We start from the raw sequence: 7,444 nt of genomic DNA, 5'->3' as shown, positions 1-7,444 counted from the left end.
CCCATTTTTCCCCCAGGGAAGATAAAGAAGTCACCCAAGGACACACAGCTAGAGAGTGAGGGTGTCAGTACCAAACTCAGGTGGGTCCCAAAAGCCCAGTTTCCCACTCTGCTGCCATGCCTCCTGCTCTTCCTTCATTTGTCCCCACCATCCATCCCTACCTTCTCCCAGGCCACTGAGACACTTCCCAGCACCTAGCCCAGCTTCTGGTCCTTCTGTGTTTCAATCTTCCCTGCAAGTAGCAGCCAGTTATCTTTTTGAAAAACTGCTTTTGTGCGTTGCTTTCCTGCTCCAACCTCCTCCATAGCTCCCCATTTCCTCTCCTGGAAAGTACAAATTTCTTATGTGGGCATTAAAAGCCACACTGTGGACCCAGGTGCCTTTCTAACCGTAATCGCACATTACTCTTTCTTTTATGTCTTTGTTTATTTATTTTTGAGAGAAACTGAGAGAATATGTGCAGGGGAGGGTCAGAGAGAGAGGGACACAGAGAATCCCAAGCAGACTGCACACTGTTAGCCCAGAGCCTGACATGGGGCTTGATCTCACGAACTGTGAGATCATGACCTGAGCCGAAATCAAGAGTTGGATGCTTAACTGACTGAGCCACCCAAACACCCTCACGCTACTTTTTTTTTTTTTAATTAAAATATAGTTGACATGTTATATTAGTTTCAGGTGTACAATGTAGTGATTTAACCATTCTGTGCATTACTCTGTGCTCACAAAGGAAGTCTCCTTATCATTTGCCACCATACAAAGTTATTACAATATTATCATCTCTATTTCCTATGCTGTACTTTTCATCCCATAACTTATTTATTTTATAACCAGAAGTTTGTACCTCTTAAATCTCACAGTACTCTTGCCCATGTACCCAGAATTTCACTTTGGAGTCTCAGGATCTGCACCAGACTCTTGTGACATCAGGCCACTTCTCTCTGTCCCCTTCCCTACACCACGTCTCCACATGAAGTCCTTTCCTTCTAGACAACATGGCTAATGGGCCACCTTCTTCAGGCAGTCTTCCTCAGCTTCCCACCAGCAGCAATTTCTTCCTCTGCTGACCTCCATCAGCTTTTATTTGAATACCTCTATTGTCTTTCACCCCGTGGAACTTTAGGCCATAACAGCATGAGGCACAGACGAAGTTTTCTGGAGTTGTTTGTTTGTGAGAGTGCGTATGTGCACATGCACAAGTGGGGCAAGAACAAAGGGAGAGGGAGAGAGAGAATCTTAAACAGGCTCTGCGCTCAGCATGGAGCTACATCTCATGACCCTGAGATCAATGCCTGAGCCAAAAACAAGAGTCAGAGGCTTAACTGACTGAGCTACCCAGGCATCCCTGAGTTTTCTGCTTTATCTCTAAGGAGCTTCATTCAGTCCCTACCTGTAGACAGCACCGTCTTAGTACCCTGACTCTACCACCTACCAGCTGTGTGACCTCAGGCAGGTTACTCAACCTTTCTGTGCCTGTTACTTCATCTCTAAAACGAAATGATAATTCCATCACATCTCCTAAATTCTACAGGAATTAAATGATCTCATAGAATTAAGTGAGTTAATAAATGTAAGATTGTTAGAAGAGTGCCTGGCACACAGTAAGCATTCACTAAATGATAGTTGTTATTAGTCATATATGTACCAGCACTGATAAAATACAGACATCTGTTTTATGTGTTTTATATAAGCTGGCTTCAGCAAATGACTAAGTTCTGGTTACTAATTAACATGAAAAAATAGATAAATAAGAAAATAGCTTATTCATTTATATCCTAAGTCTATAATGTCATTTTTATTTTACTTAAATAAAGTACTTACTAGCTATCTCACTATTACCTGAAACTAGCATAAAATTGCAAACCCTCGTAAAATCTGTTCAAATTACTAATGGTCTATAATCAAGAAATAATTGCTAACAAAGCAATGTTCCCTGAAAAAACAGATTTAATTTTTTTTTTTACTTTCTTCTTCCTCTGTATTTTGCCTTATGCAATAAAACTTCTCAATTCTACCTGAATTGATTCAACAATTTCACTAATAATGATAAGAGCTGGGCTAAAGTTTCTCTTGGGAGAATCAATCAATATAATTCTGGAATAAAAATTCTAAGAAAACAGTTCTCTCAGGTAGATAAATGCTTTGGGAGCATCTACCTAGGTATCGATAACTCCACTGACCTTGAAACATGGTGGGCACTGTTATGGCTATCATGAGAGCATTATTTCAAATGGTTCATCAGGATCAATTCAAGGAGAAACAACACGTTACACCCTAACTCTGGTAACTGCAGGCCCTCAAAAATAATAAAGTCATATTTTGGAAACAGTATTCTAATGATCAGATATAGTTCTAACTCAGACTAGTACCTCAACTTTAATCTAGATTAATGAGATTTCACTAGACATAGATACCTATACTAAAAGATGTAGTACATTCAGATGGGGGCTAATGTCTGCTACAGAGGAAAGTAGTAGATTGAGCATGTATTGAACACTTTCTATTTTCTGGTGACTGTGAGGGATGAAAGATTAAATAATACCTCAAAGCGACAGCCCGACACACTAGTGTGGGAAATGTGCAGAGATAGTTTGATATTAGTACAAAGCAGAAGGGAGCTATGCAGTGATGTCTGAGGAAGGTAGAAGAGGGAGTGGTTAATTCTGACTCAGGGAATGAAGGAAGGGTAAGGTTTCCAAGAGCAGAGCTGGGGCCAGGGCATCAGCAGACAAGAGCACATGAGCAATGGTAGACACATAGGAAAGGGTTTGCCCAGGGAGCAGTGAGAAGTTTGCAGTGAGTTGAAGGTGTGCCTGTCTGGGGTGAGGACAAGCAAATGTGTGGGAAACAGAACTTGAGAATGGGGCTACGGCCAGGTCCTAGAGGTACTTAGTGACCATTTCAGGGAGCTGGGGTTTTATTCAGTAAGCACTGGGGATCCATGGACATTTTATGAGCCAAGGAGTGAGCACACCTAGGTTTGAGGCATTCTCTTAGGCAGCAGTGGGTAGGATGGTTTAGAGTTAGGAAAACCTAGGGACAAGTGAGAAGGTTATGAGGTTCATTGTCCCTGATTGGGAGTTTTATTCCCAATCTTCCAGTTTACTTGCTGTCTTCAGAGAGAATTATTAGCCACTTTAACAAAAAATTTTTTAACATTTATCTTTGAGAAAGAGAGCATGAGCAGGCTAGGGGCAGAGAGAGAGGGAGACACAGAATCTGAAACAGGCTCTAGACTCCGAGCTGTCAGCCAAGAGCCTGACGTGGGGCTCGAACTCACAAACTGTGAGATCATGATGTTAGCCAAAGTTGGACACTCAACCAACTGAGCCAGCCAGATGCCTCCAGATGCAACTTTTTGAAACTAGAAAAGAATTAGCTAGATTTACCATTATTTCTTTGTTCCAAAAGACTGGTTATCAGAGATTTTTTTAAGTGCCCTTTTCATAATCTAAGAACATCTAGTGAGTAGTTACACATGCAAAAAATATATACAATTTGCTCAATTTATAAATATTGGCCATTTTAATTGATACTTTTTGGTACATCTATGTATCTTTGATATAGAGATGATGAGACAATGTTCTTTGAGAAATTGTCTATTAATGCATATCTATCACTCTTGAGTAAGGTGCTAAAAGCATTCCACCAGGAATGGAATGAAAGAAAATTAGTTCTGCTTTGCCTATGGACCGTAACTCCTACCTCGGGGCAATGTGCACTGAAATGAACACCCACTTCTGCCAGCAGACATGAGAAGGGATCATGGGTGGAGGAGCCCAGTTAGATTGACTGTTCTTATCTCAGGATGGCCTCGATAATTTAAACACAAGTACCAACATCTCCATGTCATGAGCAAAGAAACAGACCAAAGATTTAAAATTACTAGTTTCAGGGGCATCGGGGTGGCTCAGTTGGTTAAGCGTCTGACTTCGGCTCAGGTCATGATCTCACAGTTGGTGAGTTCAAGCCCCGCGTCAGGCTCTGTGCTGACAGCTCAGAGCCTGGAGCCTGCTTCAGATTCTGTGTCACCATCTCTGCCCCTTCCCTGCTCATGCTCTGTCTCTCTCTCTCTCTCTCTCAAAAAATAAATAAATATCAAAAATTTTTTAATAAAATAAAAATACTAGTTTCAAGAAAAGCACCTAATCAGTTCTAAATCTGAAAGAAAATCCTTACCTTTGGAACTCTTTTTTGTATGTCTGCAGTACATATACAGCGACTTTCTCCTAAGGTCATTTGCTTCTTTTTATCCTAGAAAAAAACTTTCCATGCCCAAATGCTTCTAAACTTTCTCCCAGGACTTCACACTTTTAAATATATCAAAGATAACCAATTTGCTAGCAAAGCAAGTCACAAAGTACAACAACACGCTTATGTCCTTAATTTTGAAGAAAGGTAAAAAACAGATTACTACGTAAAAGTTATTTTCCTTCCCCCACAAATCATCATTGCATACAACATATACTTTGCACATATTTCAAAATTGCTGAAAACTTCACATCTCTTGTCTCAACTCTAGGTCTGAACCTGCCTATGATACTGTGGGGTCAGAGGGAGGCATCTGAACCACCTTGTTGATCTTAATACTTAACCTCCCCACCTACGGCACAAGCCACAGACCCCTTTAAAAATGGGACTTGTGGCTGTGCTTTGTGATGGGGGAACTCTCTGCAGAGTGTGTGCACACCATCCTTTGCTTGAAACTCTTTATTTTTGCCTTAGTTTCTTTCTTCAGGTCATATGCCCAAAGAGAATCACCCAAATTTTTTGGGTTGACAACTCATCAGGCAGGCCGCCTATGTTCCAACCTCCCATTGCAGATAAGATATTATCTCTCAGATTCTTCTCTTCTCCTCACTGACCAAACCAAGGGCCAGCTCTTCTCCCGTCCAGCCCCTTCTAGAAGGGGATCCATGGAGGGTGAGTTACAAACAGTCACAGCAAGAGATGAATCCCCTGAACTCTACACATGATGCGGCTTAACACTTAGCCTTAACTACATGAACACCTGACACCCACTTGAGCACAACTGTAATTGGAAAATTGGATTTGCATACAAAAAAGGAGGTTGTTGGAGCTAACCCATTAGTAAGACCCTTGTAGCTTGCCAAGCTACATGTTAGTGTCTGACTTGTCACATTGGCTAGCTGACTAAATCGGCTGGCAGATTCCCCAAATGCAAGATTCTCATGACTCACCTGAACTTTTAAAGTTCAGAAAACTGGCCCTTCTACCTGGAAAGTTTTCTGAGGATCAGGATGTTAATTTGTGAGCCTGAGCACTGCCTTGCCTCTGGATGGATCTGTGTGCCGTCCGCGGAGACAGCTCAGCGCAGATGGTGGCTCCTGAATCATTAACTTCGGGCAGCTGTGTTCAGCAGCCACCGAACTCTCTGGCAATGCACGCGCCACAAGCCCACGGATTATAACGATAAATAGTACAAGACCTCTCACGGTTGTAGGCCGTGGAACACATGTTTAACTTCTTCAGGGAAAAAAAAAAAAAAGAAATTTGACAAACACCTCATTTCCTGCTATATAACCAGATGGTTATGAATCATGTGAAAATCCCTTCCACCTCCATGAGCAAACATTTCGTGTTATTTACAAACTAATAGCACATTGGTGAGTGCATAAATGTGTAAGAAATTTCTAGGCCATGGAACATATTTCTCAAGTATGTGGAAAAATATATTACATTCAAATCTTTATCTTCCCAGGTGTTCCGAATAATGTTTATTAAACAGTTATTGATGACTCAACAAAGATTACTGTGGGTATTCAAGTGCTAGACAAATCAGTGTTCCAGAGAAAAGATGTTCCATGAAGCAGGAACTAAACTTCTGCACTGTGGTTTCACCCTCCTATTTACAAACAATAAACATGGTGGGGGCATCTGGGTGGTTCAGTCAGGTAAGCATCCTACCCTTGATCTTGGCTCAGGTCATGATCTCACCGTTCGAGGGTTCGAGCCTCATGCAGAGCCTACTTGAGATTCTCTCTCTCTCCTCTTCCCACCCCTCTCAGAATAAGTAAACTTGAAATAAATAAAACTAAAAACAATAAACATTTTTGTTATAGCTTTGAAAAGAGAAGCTGAATGCTTTTTTGAAAGAGAGAAAGAGAAAGGAAGATAGGGAGAGAGGTGGGAGAAAGAGATGTGAAGAATTAGATGATTCTTTCTAGCCAAGGTGCCTGAGAGCTATGAACAAAACTAGGCAATGCTGGAACTTTCTGCACCACATCTGCCTCTCTCGGGAGCAGAGAGCAGGCCCTCAGGCTCCTTGCCTCTGAGGGGAAGTGTCACCCTTCGGCACAACGTGGCACAGAACAGTTCTGGCGTTGTCCTCTTTGGCCTCCTGACAAGAATGTTGGCTCACAGATCCTCAGTTATCCTAAGTCCATCTGGTATGTTCTGAGGACCAAAAACAAATGTGAGAGACTCCCACCCCCACCCCCCACCCCCTCCCCGCCTTGTGTCCACCCTCTCTCACAGGCTCTGACCCGCTTTCACAGGCACTTGGGGTGAAGCCCAGACTTGTCCCAAGGAGGGAGACACCAAGCACACAGCACAGAGACTGGCACTTCTGCCCCCTCACCCCGCCGGAGAGACAGAATGAATCAGCCCCTGCAGTCGCTGACAAACAGGGCTGGAACACCGCTGGGCCTCACAGATCCCGCAGCTTGGCCAACAGCCGCGCACTGTTTGGTTGTTTCTTAGTCGACACAGAGCTCTAAGGGAACTGAGATGTGATTTTACAGAAGGAAGAAGCCCAGAAAGGTCAGGCAATTCACGCCACTCACACACCGAGTTACAGAAGAGCTGGGATTAGATACCCAGGACGGAGGGTTCATTTTTAATGTTTTGCCATCACACGGACTGGTTTAAATTAGGAGTAATAACCTTAACCCAGCTACTCTTCGAGGAAAAATACAGCCAGGGGGTTGCGGGTGTTGTGATGGGGAAAGGAAGCATCAGTCACCACTTTATGTCATAAACGGACACCCTTCTGACACAGGTATGACACGTCCAATAAAATACCATGGCACCTGCACCAGCTGGCTTGACCTGAACAACAGGTTCAGATGCCAAGGCACTGGGGAAGGGGGAGGGCACAGGAAGAGGAGGGAAGGGGAGACGTTGCTAGTCTTTCTCAGGGCAGGAGCTTGGCACCTCAGTTTTTTTTGAACAATAGAGCCACTGTGTAAGCCCCACATCACCCAGGGAAGGAGAAACCCAGGAGGCCCCACACTTTGAAACCTGCAATGCTCCTTTCTCATTTCCTCATTGACTCATGATTCTGGGGGTTCCAGGTGGGCAGCTCTTGGAGTCCAGTTATGTTAACTGTCCACACATCCCATCCTTGATTTTCCTTCATTGCAGCACGCAGCCAGAGTGCAAGTGGAAGCTCTCTGGGTCTGGATTTTACGACAAAAGAGGA

The sequence above is a fragment of the Panthera tigris genome, chromosome B3 (assembly GCF_018350195.1).
Source record: "Panthera tigris isolate Pti1 chromosome B3, P.tigris_Pti1_mat1.1, whole genome shotgun sequence".
Lineage (NCBI taxonomy): Eukaryota > Metazoa > Chordata > Mammalia > Carnivora > Felidae > Panthera > Panthera tigris.
Note: the sequence above shows the minus strand (reverse complement) of the source record.